This window comes from Syngnathus floridae, chromosome 2 (assembly GCF_059516105.1).
Source record: "Syngnathus floridae isolate MCC-2025c chromosome 2, RoL_Sflo_1.0, whole genome shotgun sequence".
Taxonomy (NCBI): Eukaryota; Metazoa; Chordata; class Actinopteri; order Syngnathiformes; family Syngnathidae; genus Syngnathus; species Syngnathus floridae.
Genome location: NC_142414.1, coordinates 4,733,230 through 4,750,559, shown reverse-complemented (window position 1 = coordinate 4,750,559; position 17,330 = coordinate 4,733,230). Strand labels below are relative to the sequence as shown.

General features: G+C 45.5%; 1 protein-coding gene across 6 annotated transcripts in view; it reads right to left on the bottom strand.

Annotated features, from left to right (window-relative positions):
- The window catches only part of scn8aa (sodium channel, voltage gated, type VIII, alpha subunit a), a 131,499-nt gene extending 114,397 nt beyond the window's left edge, over window positions 1–17,102 (bottom strand). For 5 of the 6 annotated variants that reach the window (XM_088368783.1, XM_088368779.1, XM_088368778.1 and 2 more), the window contains exon 1: window positions 16,751–17,102. The gene's annotated coding sequence lies outside the window, so the exon portion shown is untranslated. Of the gene's footprint in view, window positions 1–16,397; window positions 16,607–16,750 lie in introns of those variants that run through there. The other variant, XM_088368781.1, reaches the window with a different exon arrangement.
- Between the last annotated feature and the right edge of the window lie 228 nt (window positions 17,103–17,330).

The following is a 17,330-nucleotide window of genomic DNA, read 5'->3' as shown; positions in this document are numbered from 1 at the left end:
GTACTGCTGCAGACTGTGAAAAAATTGAAACTGCAATATTTCGGGCATATCAAACGCCATGAGTCACTTGAAAAACACATTCTGGAAACAAAGATCGAGGGTAAAAGAGGAAGAGGAAGACCAACAAGAAGATGGGAGCAAGACATACAGGACTGGTTGGGGACGACAACAACAGAAGCTGGCAGAATAGCAGAAGACAGAGTGCTGTTTCGCAGGAAGGTTCAAGAGGCAACGTCCTACAGCGGGACAAGCTGAAGAAGAGCGAGAGAGATGTGTAGATGAGGTGCTTCCGCAAACTTCCCCCTTTCCGAATCAAAAACAATCCTATCTATCCCTGACACTGTAACAATACATCCATCCATCCATCCATCCATGCATCCATCTATCCATCTTCCGCTTATCCGGGTCGCGGGGGCAACAGCTTTAGGAGGGACTCCCAGACTTCCCTCTCCCCAGCCACTTCCTCCAGCTCATCCCGGGGGATCCCTAGGCATTCCCAGGCCAGCTGAGAGACGTCCCCGGGGTCTCCTACCGGTGGGACATGCCCGGAACACCTGCCCAGGGAGGCGTCCAGGAGGCATCCTGATGAGATGCCCGAGCCACCTCATCTGGCTCCTCTCAACGTGAAGGAGTAGTGACTCTACTCCAAGTCTCTCCCGGATGACCGAGCTTCTCACCCCATCTCCAAGGGAGAGCCCGGACATCCTGGGAGGGTAACTCATTTCGGCCGCTTGTATCCAGGATCTCGTTCTTTCGGTCACGACCCATAGCTCGTGACCATAGGTTTGCGTAAATTGACCGGTACATTGAGAGCTTTGCCTTTTGGCTCAGCTCTCTCTTTACTACGACGGACTGGTACAGAGTCCACATTACTGCCAACGTTGCACCAATCCGCCTGTCGATCTCACGCTCCATCCTCCCCTCACTCATGAACAAGACCCCAAGATACTTGAACTCCTCCACTTGGGGCAGGATCTCATCCCCGATCCGGAGAGGGCATTCCACCCTTTTGCGACCGAGGGCCATGGACTTGGACTTGGAGGTGCTGACCCTCATCCCAACCGCTTCACAATCAGCTGAAAACTGCTCCAGTGAGAGCTGGAGATCACGGCCTGAAGAAGCCAACAGCACCACATCGTCTGCAGAAAGCAGAGACGCGATGTTGAAGTCTCCAAACCGGACCCCCTCAACACCTCGGTTGCGCCTAGAAATGCTGTCCATAAAATTATTGAACAGAATCGGTGACAAAGGGCAGCCTTGGTGGAGTCCAACCCTTACTAGGAATGAATCCCACTCACTGCCGGAAATGCGGACCAAACTCTGGCATCGGTGATAGAGGGACCGAACCGCCCTTATCAGTTGGCTAGGCACTCCGTACTCCCGAAGCACCCTCCACAGAACTTCCCTAGGGACACGGTCGAACGCCTTCTCCAAGTCCACAAAACACATGTGTACTGGTTGGGCGAACTCCCATGCACCCTCGAGGATCCTGCCGAGGGTGTAGACCTGGTCCACTGTTCCACGGCCAGGACGATAGCCACACTGCTCCTCCTGAATCCGAGGTTCGACCTCCCGACGGAGCCTCCTCTCCAGCACCCCTGAATAGACCTTACCGGGGAGACTGAGGAGTGTGATTCCCCTGTAATTGGAACACATCCTCTGATCCCCCTTCTTAAAGAGGGAAACCACCACCCCAGTCTGCCAATCCAGGGGCACTGTCCCCGATATCCACGCAATGTTGCAGAGGCGTGTCAGCCATGACAGCCCCATAACATCCAGAGCCTTTAAGAACTCCGGGCGGATCTCATCCACTCCCGGGGCCCTGCCACCGAGGAATTTTTTAACTACCTGAGTGACTTTGACCCCAGAGATTGGAGAGTCCGCCTCAGAGTCTCCAGGCCCTGCTTCCACAATTGAAGGTGTGTAGGTGGAATTGAGGAGGTCTTCGAAGTATTCTCCCCACTGACTCACGACATCCCGAGTCGAGCTCAGCAGCACGCCATCCCCACTGTAAAGAGTGTTGGCGGTGCACCGCTTCCCCCTCCTGAGACGCCGGATGGTGGACCAGAATTTCCTCGAAGCCGTCCGGAAGTCATTCTCCATGGCCTCGCCAAACTCCACCCACGCCCAGGTTTCTGCCTCAGCAACCGCCGAAGCCGCGTTCCGCTTGGCCATCCGGTACCTGTCAGCTGCCTCTGGAGTCCCGCAGGCCAAAACGGCCAAATAGGACTCCTTCTTCAGCTTGACGGCATCCCTTACCGCTGGTATCCACCAGCGGGTTCGGGGATACCCGCCACGACAGGCACCAACGACCTTACGGCCACAGCTCCGGTCGGCCGCCTCAACAATGGACAAGATTTTTATTAACCTTTATTGTAGTTTTAAACACTTTATTGTTTATTAAACACTTTTTTTACATTTTTAAACACTTTTGCAACGTTTTAAAGTCAAGAAACATTCTTGTTTACTAACTTTAGTAAACACTTTTGTGAACATTTTAAAGACAAGCTGACTTTCAGAAACATTCTTATTCTCTAACTACTTAAACACTTTTGTAAACATTTTCACTAAAGTCTCGAAGTAAAAAAAACTTCGGTGATGAAGCACAAGTCTGATATGTTGACACAGACAGTGCGGTAGGCTGAGATAAATTGTAGTTAGAACTGCTAAGCCAATCAGCTGCAAGGACACAGCTCAACATGTTCCCATTGGCCATTAGTGTCATGTGGTCAGACAAAGCCGCGCGCTCCAAGTGACGCCCGAGGTCGCTGATGGTGGAGGGGTGCATTTGCCTGTCTTGTTGCCTGTCTTGTGTGCTTCATTCCTGCATATGACGATGTGAATGTGTGTGCGTGAGTGAGACATAAAAAAATAAAATAAAAAGTAAATTAAAATAAAAATCTCTATCCGCAACATTTGTTTCGAAAAAAATCTGATAGAGCGAGGCCGCGATAGGTGAAGCGCGAAGTAGCGAGGGATTACTGTATACAACAGACGAAGTCACACATCCCACAATTTACTGCACAAAATGCGAAGCAGTATAGAAAATGTGTCGCTACTTTTGAATAATCCCAAAAGACACACTTAGAAAATGGCAAACAACCAGCCCCAGTACACGCCCCTGGTCCAAAAGCAGCCAGTAACAACTGGGAACATCAGGTGGTGGTAACCTGAGATGGAAAGCGCCCTGTGGGTCTGCTTTAACTCCACAAACTGAGATGTGCCGATCGATCCACATGGTGAGGACATATAGAGACACTGACACTGCCTGACGGACTATCTGTTTCTCCTGTTGAGACCGTCTACTACTACCTAAATCACAATGGAAAGTCAAGGCTGTCCTAAACAGGAAGAAGGCTGCCTTCAAGAGCAGAGACAAAGAGGCCATGAAGGCAGCACAGCAAGAGGTGAAACATTGTAGGAGGGTAGCCAAAGACCCCTACAAGAGAAAGGTGGATCAGAAGCTGAGGGAAAATAACATGAGGGCCGTCTGGGACGGTGTGAGGACCATAACCACAAAACAAAGACCTGGGCCGTTGAGGGACAATGGAGCGGGCAAATGAACTGAATAAGTTCTTTTACAGGTGTGACCAGCCCTTGACCCCCAGCTCTGCTGCAGCCATCTCCCCTTCCCTCCACAACTCATCTCCCCATGGACATAGCTTCACCACCCCTTGCCTCCACATACCCCCCCATCTCAGCTCACGCCCTGCCACCCTCTACCTATTATACTGAGTCCCACCTGGACAAAGGGAGAGCCATGGCAAAGGTTCTCTTCTTGGACTTCTCCAGTGCCTTCAATGCCATCCACCCCCCTTGCCAAACTGAGTAGGATGGGAGTGGACCTCATTCTTGGTGGTATGGATCTCCGACTACCTCACAGGCAGGCCACAGTACGTCAGGCTGAGAGACACCATCTCTGACACTGTGGTCAGCAGCACTGGGGTCCCCAGGATATAACTCCTGAGCTATGCTCAGTCAGTTGGACTATACAGTAGAACGAGGAGTCAAACTCAACCCATCTGTGTACCTGAAGTGAGCTACTTCAGACACAGACTCACAATGTATGGCCTGAAAAAGACCCCAAGCCATCAAAGTTATGCAACCACTATAGAATGAAGCAGATCTCAACACAATTCTCGGCATGGTGACTCATCTTGCCAGTTTTGTTCCCAACCTGTCAGAAGTGACAGCACCATTAAGCCAAATACTAAGCCAGGGAACAGAGGTCGAATGGGCTGGCAGCCATGAAAATGCTTTCAAGTGGATGAAAGAGATCATCTGGACCCTGGATGGCCAATGTTACCCACATGTTAGCAAGTACTGGAACTAATGTGACTAAATCATTGAGGCTGATGGCATCCAAAGTTGAGAGGATAATCATTACACACAGTCTAGAAAATCACATGCTATGCTGGATACACACTGGACATATCAAAGAGGAGAAAAGCAAACACGGGGCAAGGGACAATGTTTTGGCGAGGCAGTAACTATTCTGGGTGTACCCCACCTATTAGGGCTGGAAAAAATATAATGTTTTAATGTATCCCGATACTTTTTGTGCCCATACCAAGTATCGATTCTTTAAGTGAGCATCGATACTTTCAATACCTTTTTACCGTGTCGCACAAGCAACTTTACAAGCAACCAGTCACATGTTAATCTACCAGGTTGATAAAGGGCAGCACTGCACAACCACAGTTTTGTGACAACTCAAAAGAGACAAGACTGTAGCTTCAATGGAGGGGATAGGAAAAAAAACAATTTACACTTGCACCATTTTAGTTCAAAGCCAAGGTTTTAAAGTATTTTGGATTTTACTCCCAGTTGAGAAACAATAAACTGGACAGCTGTGCGTAGATTGATATGGGTGTCAACGGTGCCAAGGAAGAAAACCCTAAATAACAACTTCAGAGGCAGCTTTTAGCAATCATTCTGAAAAGGCGGGAGAGATGGATAACAACCTCGATTGGACAATTTGCAAGGACCTGCGTCCCTACATTGTCATAGAGGTGATTGGATTCCGTACCGTAACATAATTTATACCTTGGAGCCACGGTATGTTTATTATACCATCGCGGACGTTTTTCCAAGACATATACATTGAGACCAACACCCATATCCTTATTTAACAGGTGTAATGTCATGTCGTTTGTCCAATTGGAGTGCCTGTAGCATGACGTCATCGCACATCTCAGATTTTGAATGCAGTGGTACCTCTACTTACGAACTTAATTGGTACCACGATCGGGTTTGTAAGTAGAAACGTTTGTAACTAGAGGCAACGTTTCCCGTAGGAATCAATGTAAAAGCAAATCATGCGTGACGGACTATCCCAGAAGTCATTTTACTCTGTGTAAAAACACAGATAACAGTTTTAGTTTTGCTTTTTCAAAACAAAAAATATCACTTTTTTTCTCGACCTCCTAACTTTGCTTGGGGATAGGGGAACCTGGTCGGGATCGGATGTCAAAAATTGGTTCCTAAGTAGATGCAAAAAATATTGTGAGGCTCCGGTTCGTATCTTGAAAAGTTCGTAAGTATACCGTAATTTCCGGACTATAAGCCGCGACTTTTTTCCAAAATTTTGAACCCTGCGGCTTATAGTCAGGTGCGGCTTATATAAGATTTTTTTCCTAATTTTTGTGATGACTTGATCACTTTTATACACTCGTAAAAAGGCTGTGGACCACTGTTGTGCGGTATCTTGAAGAAAAAAATAACAACAAAAATACTATTTTGAAAGACTACTATGACTGCTACTTATTCTGGCTGTCTTGCTTGTGACTATTATGAGATTTAGTAGGAATGCACACTCGGTGACCTGCGTCAAAGGGCTCTAAACCAGGGGTGTCAAACTCATTTCTTTCACAGGCCGCATTGTAGTCATAGCTTCTTTCGGAGGGCCATTATGACTGTCAACCCAAATAAATGTATGAGCACCTCATATTATATACGGTAAAAGCTACAAAACAAACTGACAAATAACTCATTTTCAAATCAGACGAGTAAACAACTGGTCAAGTATTTTTAAAAAAAGAGTGAAGACAATTTGCAATTCTAGTAATGCAATTTGATGCACAATGTCTTCGCGGGCCACATAGAATGATGTGGCGGGCCGTATCTGGCCCACGGGCCTTGAGTTTGACACCTGTGCTCTAAACCCTTTCTCTTAGTCTGCCATGTGACTCAGAGATTACGCAAAGCAGTGGTGCTGTTTGGACCATCTGCATTGTACTAAAACCCAATCAATCAACATTTCAATTCAATTCTTCTGACATTTTGCTCACCAAAAACAAGTTGTAATGAATGTGAACTTTTAATGCATTTTATTGAGAAGGTTACTTTGAACCCTGAGGCTTAAATGGCGGCGCGGTGTATTTATGGATTTTTACGGCTCTTGCTTCCTGCTAGAGCGAGACGAAGAAGAGATAATGCGCCGAAGAAGACGTGCTAGTTTGTGTTTTGACGCGATCAAGACGGACATTGCTCAAAGGAAGCTTTTATACACAAACCGTCATTATGGGGGACAAAAGAAATGCATATGATGCCGCTTTTAAGCTAAAGGTAGTCGATGTTGATGACATTGTGTTGTCCCGTCTACTCTGGAGCTATACGTGTCGCTCGCTAGTTTAATGTAATTTAGCGCTTCGTGCATGAATAAGATTAGCATGAACAGACCCTCATCACACTCGAAGAAATGCATAAAAGTGACGACAAAAGAGAGACTGAGAAAGTGTGAGGCGAAGGATATCTAACGCTATTCCAATCGGACACTGAGGAAGACTTCGATGGTTTCAGTGCACAGGAGGAAGATGAAGACGATGAAGCTCTTTATTTTACTTTTACTAGTATGATTTTTTAATCAGCCCTGTTAGTGCTGTGCTACCGTGTTGCTGCTGTGTTACCGCCGCGTCTCAGTGACTTTTACCGGTATGTTTTATTTAATCAAACCCTATTAGTGCTGTGTGACTTCCGTGTTACTACGGCATTACTGCCGCGTCACAGGCAGTGTTTGGAAAGAAATGCTAAGGTATGTTATTAAAACTTTAAAAAAGCTTTCTGTGTCCAGTCTTTCTTTGTTAATAACTCGCGTGCACACTTCCGTGTTGCTGCGGTACTACTGCTGCGTCACAGGCAATGTTTAGAAAGACATGTTGAAGTATGTTATTCAAACTGTAAAAAGGCTTTCTGTGTACTGTCTTTCTTTGTAAAAAACTCGTGTGCACGTGCGGCTTATAGTCCGGTGCGGCTTATGTAAGAAAAAAACTAAAATATCCCCGGATTTTAGCTGGTGCGGTTTATAGTCCGATGCGGTTTATAATACGGAAATTACGGTAATCGTTCGTAAGTAGAGGCACCATTATACGTATGTATATGTTTTACATTTTGATTTTATGAAACCATGACTGTGATTAATCTCCGATACAATAACCTCTTTAAGTGTTGTTGCAATGCCGTTAACCCTCTCGCGCTTCTGTAATTCAAGATTCAGGATTCAAGAGTTTTTATTTGCCATGTTTGAGCGTGCCAAACAAGGAATTTGACTTCGGTAAATCACAGCCTCTGTTCAACATTTAGGTGACTAACAACAACACTCAGGACATGTGAAAAATGGCAGATATTCTCAAACATCCCCTGATCTTAAACTCCCAAGAGGGCAAGGGAAAACTCAAAACTCCAGCGTGGGGAAATGAGAAACCTTTGTGAGAGGTACTCTGTGTTGCCAGTTGTGTACAGTAAAATAAGGGACAAAAAGGCAAGCTTGTGGTCTCTCCTGGGTTTGGGACCAGAAAAAGTCCAACATAGGGGTTACAATTTCACAATAAGCAAATGAAAACCTTTTCAAAACAAGAAGCCCAAAGTGACATGGCAATCATGGCTACACGGACCCTCCTACAGTTACAACAACGCGAGAGCATGACTGCCAAGCACAACAGCTATTGGACATAAATTGAAAATGATGTATTATAACAAAAACGTGTGTACAGTAATCCTTCGTTTATTGCGGATAATTGATTACAAAAACCACCCGCGATAAGTGAAATCCGCGAAGTACGGTCACCCTCTCATCTGTGCATTTTTTTGTGTCAATAAATGTATATGAAACCATTTAAGTGCATATTTTATTATTAGAACATTAAATAATTGTTTCAAACATGTAAAAAATACATTAGTATTAGTATAAGTATAAATTAGTATAAATAACATACGTAAAATTGTGTATAAATACTGAAAATATACATATTATACGTGTGTGCGTGTAACATGTTAACAAGACGTACTGGGCAGGCTAACAAGTTAGCGGAAAGATCTAATTCGCGATTGTGCTAACACGCGAAAACGGACCTCTAAAGGAATTTAAACGAACATTTGGAGCAATATTACATTGTCCTAAAGGTTAGACACGTGTGATCGTTCATTTCTCTTGTTAGGAGACCCACTTACATCGTCAATGACTCCTATACTACTGTAACCAACAGGAAGTGGTATCGCTTGAAAACGGCCTTCAAAATAAATTCAAGATTCAAGATTCAAGAGTTTTTTTATTCGCCATGTTTGAGCGTGCCAAACAAGGAATTTGACTTCGGTAAATCACAGCCTCTGTTCAACATTTAGGTGACTAACAGCAACACTCAGGACATGTGAAGAACGAAAGATATTCTCAAACACCCCCTGATCTTAAACTGATCTTAAACTCCCAAGAGGGCAAGGAAAAACTCAAAACTCCAGCTAGGGGAAATGAGAAACCTTGAGAAGAGACCACAGATGGGAAGCTCCCTCTTCTAGGATGACCAGGCTGCAATGGATGCAGAGAGGACACATAGTACAAACAGTGTAGACAAAAATCACCCTACCTCAAATCAAAGCATAGCTGAATAACATAAATAACATGGAGAATTCTTAACACATACTGTAAATATGTTTTTAGAACAACTTTCCATATTTATTTATTTTTAAAACAAGGTACCGTAATTTCCGGGCTGCCATTTCTCAGTTGAACTATTTAATGGATGCCAGAAAGATCGATACACAGCTATCTAATCATAGGTGCCAAAGAGGCTTAGTCCAACACTACTAGAAAAAAGGTTGGGCAAAGTAGGGCCCACTTCTATTTTAAATCTGGCCCACCAAATATTTCCATTATCAAGAGTCCGATTATATAATATATTATATAATACTATATAATTATATATGTTATATATTATATAACATATAATATGTTTTTTGTATACCAATTGTATATATATATATATATATATATATATATATACAATTGGTAAAGGCATCCAGGCCGGTTCGGAGGCGGGTTCGAGTGTGGCCTGAGGGTGCCTCCGATGCACTTCATGACTGCTTCGACACCACTGACTGGGACTTGTTTAAGCAGGCAGCAGCCTACAACGATTGGACGGACATAGAGGAGTATACTGACTCTGTTACCTCTTACATCACGAAGTGCATCGATGACGTGACTTGCTCGAAATCCGTCGTCACTCGCGCGAACTGGAAGCCGTGGCTGACGGGGGCTGTCCTCAGACTGTTGAGGGCCAGGGACAAGGCTTTCAGAGCGGGGGATGAGGCTGGCTTGAAGACAGCGAGGGCCGACCTGTCCCGAGGCATCAAAGAAGCGAAGAAGGCGTTCTCGTGCAAGGTCTCCACCCACTTCAAGGACAGCAAGGACGCACGTAGCCTTTGGCGGGGCATTCAGACCATCACGGCCTACAAGCCCGCGCCGAGGAGCTGTGAGGGCGACGTCCGTCTGCTGAACGATCTAAACCGCTTCTTTGCTCGCTTTGACGCCCAAAACAGCACTTGCCCGCTGAAGACCACTCCCCCCCCACACGAGCAGCCCCTGCGCCTCTCTGCCGACTGTGTGAGGAGGGCGCTTGCCGCTATTGACACCCGTAAGGCGGCGGGCCCTGACAACATCCCGGGTCGAGCGCTGAAGGACTGCGCTGGGGAGCTGTCGGGTGTCTTCACGGACATCTTTAACGTTTCCCTGCAGCAGGCCATCGTCCCCTCGTGTTTCAAGGCTGCCACCATCGTTCCTGTGCCGAAGAAACCTGCACCGTCCTGCTTCAATGACTACCGCCCTGTGGCACTGACGCCCATCATCATGAAGTGCTTTGAGCGGCTGGTCATGGAGCACATCAAGTCCGTTCTCCCCCCCACCATTGACCCTTTCCAGTTTGTGTACCGTGCCAAGCGGTCCTCTGAGGATGCCATCTGCTCTGCCCTCCACTCGGCCCTCACCCACCTGGAGAGAAAGGACTCATATGTGAGGTTGCTGTTTGTGGACTTCAGCTCTGCCTTCAACACCATTGTGCCGCAGCGACTCATCTCCAAACTCGACGAGCTGGGCCTCAGTACCTCCCTCTGCAACTGGCTACTGGACTTCCTCTGTCAGAGGCCTCAGGTGGTGCGTGTTGGCGACAAAATCTCCGCCAGCATCACGCTGAGCACGGGGGCCCCCCAGGGCTGCGTGCTCAGTCCATTGCTCTTCACCCTGCTGACGCATGACTGCTCTGCGACCTACAGCGACAACCGCATAGTGAAGTTTGCTGACGACACGACTCTGGTGGGTCTCATCACGAAGGGCGACGAGACTCGGTACAGGTCGGAAGTTGACCTTCTGACCACGTGGTGCAGGGACAACAACCTCCTGCTGAACGTCAATAAGACCAAGGAAATCATTGTTGACTTCCGGAAGGGTCACACAACACACCTGCCGCTGATCATCGACGGTGCTGTGGTGGAGAGGGTGAGCTGCACCAAGTTCCTGGGGGTGCACATCAGTGAGGACCTCTCCTGGTCCGCAAACACCTCGTCACTGGCAAAGAAAGCTCAGCGCCGCCTGTACTTCCTGCGGAAGCTCAGGCGTGCATGTGCTCCTCAGGCAGTCCTGTCTACATTCTACCGTGGCACCATTGAGAGCGTCCTCACCAGTTGCATCGCTGTCTGGGGTGGTAACTGCACTGAACAGAACTTGAAGGCCCTGCAGCGCATAGTGAATACGGCTAGTAAGATTATTGGTGCTTCGCTCCCCTCCCTGAAGGACATTTACACCTCCCATCTCGCCCGCAAGGCAACCTCGATTGCCAGAGATGTGAGTCACCCGGCTCACTCTTTGTTTGACCTTCTGCCCTCTGGGAAGAGGTACAGGAGCCTGCGCTCCCGCACCACCAGACTCGCCAACAGCTTCTTTCTCCAGGCTGTTAGGGCCCTGAACTCGCTACCCCCTTCTGCGTAGCGTGCGGCACTGTTGCGCTATTTTCGGGAATGTCTGCTGTACGCGCACTTGCTCCTTTTTTTTCTGCTCCTCTTATTTATTTATTTATTGTTGTGTTATTTATTCATTATTTATTCAGCACGCTTTTGTTGTACTTGTTTACTTGTTTGTCTGTTGTGAGCCATGTCTTGTCACCGTGGAATAGGGGGGAACGAAATTTCGGTTTCTTTGTGTGTCTTTGGCATGTAGAGAAATTGACAATAAAGCTGACTTTGACTTTGACTTTATATACCGTAATTTCCGGACTATAAGTCGCGTTTTTTCATAGTTTGGGTGGGGGGGCAACTTATACTCAGGAGCGACTTATATATGTTTTTTTTTTCACAAATTTTTGCTTGATCATTAAGACATCACTGACTTACAAGTATAGTTGACCACTTCCCATGTTATTTTTAATATAGTTGATCACTTCACATGCTTTTATATCTTTATCTTGAACATATTCAAAACATAAAAAATAGAGAAAACATCAAATAAAGCAATTAACACTTTAAAGCACCATATCCAAGTCCACTGTCTGCTGTATGTACACTTGCTCCATTTTTGCTCCTCTTATATTTATTATTATTATTTATTACTATTTATTTATCATTTATTCAACACTCTTATTTATTCATTGTTTGTGCCTTCTTGGGTTTTTTTGTGTTGCTTGTATGCATATGTGTATGTCTCACCGAGGGATAGTGGGAATGTAATTTCAATCTCTTTGTGTGTCTTGGTATATGAAAAAAAAAATCGACAATAAAGCAGACTTTGATTTAACAACCAAATAAACAAAACAAAAAACTACATCTGAAATTTTTTTTATTTTCACACGAAACTGGATGAGGGCGCTCTAAATTTCACCGTTGGCCGTGACTCATCAACTGGGTGGGCTTAAGAAAAATGGCACCAAAAAGGAACTCATATTTTGCAAGTTACAAACTTCAGTTGTAAAATATGCAGCTGAAAACAGTAATCGAGCAGCAGAAAGAAAGTTTGGAGAACCGTGATGTACCAATGGATTACTATTTCAAGGGACGTCAGTGGCACGGCGTGGCGCGGCGGTTGTTTACATAAAGGACAAACGTACCCACGTAAGGGCTACCGGCATCATTAGCGGTGATCATTTCTAAGTGACACAGAGGACAAAGAGTTTGAAGGAATTAAGGATTTGGGGTGACATAGAAGGTTTGAAAAACTATTATGGCTTTTACGCACGCCCGGTCCTACTCTACTGAGTCGGGGGCCGGCGCTCGGCCGACTGGCTGTCCGCGAACGGTGCATGGGGCTCGGACATGGCCATTACGCACGCCCGGTCCTATGCCATGGAGCTCTCGTGTCTGGAAGTCCACGCCGCCACACGCTTGCAAGTTTGTTTTGTTTAATAAAGAGCCGTTTACCAAACCCACGTCTATCCTTTTACTTTGTTAACGCTACAATATAGTTATATACTAGATCTGTGGAATAAAGACGAGGCTGACGTCAGGGCGCACGCGCGGCGATGTTGACAAAGGACGAGGAATTTGATCGATGGATTTAATGGATTTAAAGTGCACGGATGGTTTGATAATATTATTGGCTTATATTATAGTTATTTGAAATATAGTTTATCTATCGTTATATGAGCCTGTGGAATATTTTGAAGTGCAAGCGCCCTCAGCCGTGCGCACCCATTGTTGACAAAGAACGAGCGATGGATTTCATGAATTGGAGTGACACCGATGATTTTATAAACGTGTTATTCATGTAATCATTTTCTTTAATAACTCTATATGTTACGTCAGGCCCGTTCTCAGCTCCTCATTTGTGTTTGTCATGTTAGCATACCTATCATTTAGCTGGTTGCTACCATATCGAACGATGGATGGATTTAATGAATTGGAGTGACACCGATGGTTTTATAAACATGTTATTCATGTAATAGTTGTCCTTAATCACTCTATATGTTACGTCAGGCCCATTCTCAGCGCTTTATTTGTGTTTGTCACGTTAGCATACCTATCGTTTAGCCTGTTGTTCCTATCGTTTAGCCTGTTGTTGCTCGTTCATCACTGTTTTTGGTGTGGGATTTTGTCGAATAAATTGCCCCCCAAAATGCGATTTATACTCCGGAGCGACTTATATATGGTTTTTTTTTCACTTTTTGGGGCATTTTATGGCTGGTGCGCCTTATACTCCGGAGCGACTTATAGTCCGGAAAATACGGTACAAGTGTACATACTATAAATATGTTTTTACAACTATTTCATTGTTATAACAATTTTTCTATAACAAGGTACAACACTGTAAATATGTTTTTAGAACTCTTATTATTTTAACATTTTTTTTTTATAAAAAGGTACAACAGTACGCACTGCAATTGTGTGGGCACTCCTTGCCTTCTGCTGGCGTGTGGGCAAGTTTTGTGCCATAACTCCTCAATTTAGAAGTCTTTTTTTTTTTTTAAATTCTGCGATGTACTGAAACCGCGATAAACAAACCGCGATGTAGCGAGGGTTTACTGTATTGCAGGGGTCACCAACACGGTGCCCGCGGGCACCAGGTCGCCCGTGAGGACCGCATGAGTCGCCCGCAGGACTGTTCTAAAATTAGCTCAAATAACGGCACTTGTCAGTGAGCAGCATCTATTTATTTTACAGTCAAACCTCGGTTTTCGAACGTCCTGGTTCTCGAACTAATCGGATTTCAAACAAAAAATTCAAGATTTTTTATCTTCGGTTGTCGAACAAAATTCGGAGGTCGAACCTCGCGAGATGAGGCGGGAGGACCCGAGAAAACCCGACCGCGCGGCCCGGATGCCGACTGACTCTGTTGTTATTGTATTTTCGTTACTTTGATGATTGTATTAACCCTTAATCATGCCTCCAAAGAAAGCAAGTGGGAGCAGTAAAGCCATCCTTGAACACAAAGACGCTCTTAAAGCAATGCGACAGTGCGCGCCCGGCGCGCTGCGGTTGCGCGATCGGGCCAAATTAAGCTCCCTGCACACTGAGGTCCACTTACATTTTCGAAAGTATATCAGGACTTTAAAAATATTTTCTAAATTTCAGCGACGGCTCTGTCACAATAATGCGACCAGCACGGTGCAGTTGCGCGGTGGGCGACGCGCTACGGTTGCACGTTCGGCGGTGAGCTGCAGTTGCGCGATCGGACAAATATGCGCAAATGAAAAATAATGCTTAAAAAAGGCGGGGTGTTTTGTCTTGAAACGGATTAAATTTTTTCCCATTATTTGTAATGGGAAAAATAGATTCGGAATTCGACCGATTCGCTTCTCAAACCACCTTCTGGAACGGATTGTGGTCAAAAACCAAAGTTTGACTGTATTTTTGCTATTGTTGTTAAAATCACACTTACATGTGAACTGGAAATGACAATAATAACACATAGTGAAAGCCAAATTGAGCAAATTGGCTATTTCAGAAGTGCGTGTCAAACTGGTAGCCCTTTGCCTTAATCAATATCCAGGAAGTAGCTCTCAGTTTAAGAAAGGTTGGTGACACCTGCTGTATTGTCTTGTGTAGAGCGGACCAAACTGTTCAATATTTTGCCTTGTACAGTTGCACTCCAACTAAAAATGCGTTCAATTTTAAATGAAATTGAAAGATAAAGAATAAACATCAAATAATAATACTATGCCAAATTTAGTTTTTTATTTAACTAACATTTGAGGGTCCATCCACAAGGTGACTGTGCGGTAAAATTCTGACTCTGCCAAATATAGTTGTGACCCCTGTCGCTCCAGACATTTCAGTTGAAATGACGTTAACGTAATCATTCTGTAAGACTCGCTTTGAAATAGCTATTGTGTCCCGTTTTGGGAAGAAAAACACCTCAGCCATTTCTCCAGGCTATTGGCACATGCCCTGAACAATACGCCATGGTATATTTTAATGTGTTGCCAACCCTTCCGTAGCAAGACTTAATGTTTTACCAATTGCAGTTGACAAATGTGTCAATTGACAGTGGTTTCTTGCGTGCCTGATTGTGAAGCAGAAAATTTAAGGACAAACATTCACTTCAAACGTTGATAATTTTTTGGGAGGGAAATAAATGAAAGCTTTTGAAAAGTAAGTATACTGAGCAGGATCTTGGGTTTAAGACATTTTCATATACTAGAACACTGCACTGCTCTATTTTAGGCTACTTTATTAGGCTGCTCTTTAACGGCTGCTCTACTCAGGAAGAACCTTTTAGTCAGCGTATGATGGTAACATGACAAGTGCTCAAGCTGCAGGAAATTTCAGGGTCAACTCAACTCATGTGAGCCAGCATTCGGCGGAAAAAAAGGTATACAAGCTATTGGAGAAAAGCCACAAGTTTAGAACGGATGTGCCATTTACTTAGACAGTCGCGGCTTTAGATTTGACTCATTTTGACGCTCACCCAACACATTTACGTGTTACATGTTGGTCGTGAGAAGCTCTCTCTCACACAAACGCACGCGCACACGCACATACAAGCAAACGCTCTGTATCCCCTCATGCAAAAACGTCTGCTTTTATAATGGACCCTGGAATAGAGAGGTACCGAGCCTTCTGCTGCTCTTCTGGCAAACGCGCATGCATACACAATGCGTGCGTGCATGTATAAAATTAAAAGGCTCAGAAAAGAACATAGATCAGGCCTTTGACGGCGGGAAATAAAACAGCCAAAGGGTCGTCCACATACTACACTACAATAGACACGCACATTCAGGGGTTTTCTGCGATTGTGGCGGTGACGACAACCAGAGTGGATGTTTGTGTAACATTGGAGGATACTTCGCGCAAAGCGACACACTAACCGAGGCGGGCAGGCAGTTTGCAGCTGCAGTGGATGGTAACAAAAAATATAAAATAATCCTTGTCACATGCAGCAACCTCACGAACCATTAACATCATTTTTGGTGAGACATGCAAAAGTCTTCCATGCGGCGCGCTCGATTCCAGATCCAATTTTCCCCATCGCGACGCCTTGAAGGGTGTGCACCACACCCGTGGAGTCTCGTCGACGAGCAAATCAATACACGTTGTGTGCGTGTGCATGCATGTGGGGGTGCGTGAACATATTTAAAAACAGAAAGAGATAAACGATTAGACAAAGACGCATTGAAGCTATGAGAAATGAAGGATTGATTACTCACACGCATCCTGTCATCCAAGGTAGAGCCAAGTGTCCCGCAATGTGTTTTTTTTTAGCTAGAGGCAAGTGTCCCGCAATACGATTTTTTTTGGGGGGGGGACCATCTTATGCTCCGCGCCCCTGCCTCCCTTAGTAAATACGACCAGCATTTGACATTTTATGTTCGCGTCCAGTCCGAGGACGACGCTCAAGACACACATTCAGATCTTTAGGAATAACAAGAGGGGGGTGCGGGGCAGCTCTGCGACATTCACGCAAGACGACCCCCCCCCCAAAAAAACAAAAAAAAAAACCCAGCTGTCTCCTGGCATCGCACACAAAACAAGTTCCACATGTAAAGGAAGGTGCGCTTACCTCGTAAGCGTCACAGTGAATCCATGGAGCCGTCGCGGGACTGCAGAGGCGCGAATGATCTGGGAGAGACTGCAGTTGTCGCCATATTGATGCTGCCGTCTTCTCCCCTCCACCACCTCCACCAGCACCTCCACCTCCAGCAGTAGCAGCCCTCCTCAGACCGAGCAGTTTGCCCGCATAATTAATTGATGTCTCTCAGTACAATGTGAGGGAGTGTCGCCCGGTGCCTCCTGCTCCAATCCAAAAGGATATTTAGGCCTGCAGCCTCGCTCTCCTCCTAATGCCCGACGCTAGTGCGCCACCACAGGAGCCCGGATGGTGCGCACACAACACACGTGTATCTCTTGCGTGTGAGGTCAATGCAAGAATTCTGATAGTATCGAATTGCACAGGTAGTATCGAATTGCACACCTGTGCAAACGGGTGCAGAAAGCCAATGACAATGTGTGAACAGCTGTCAAATTTTGTGTTGGTCATATTTCAAAATAAGCAAACACATTTTTTTATTTTTTTCACTAATCATTGTTCTGGGTGATCTTAACAGGGCGAACCTCGCACACGAACTCCCCAGATACAGACA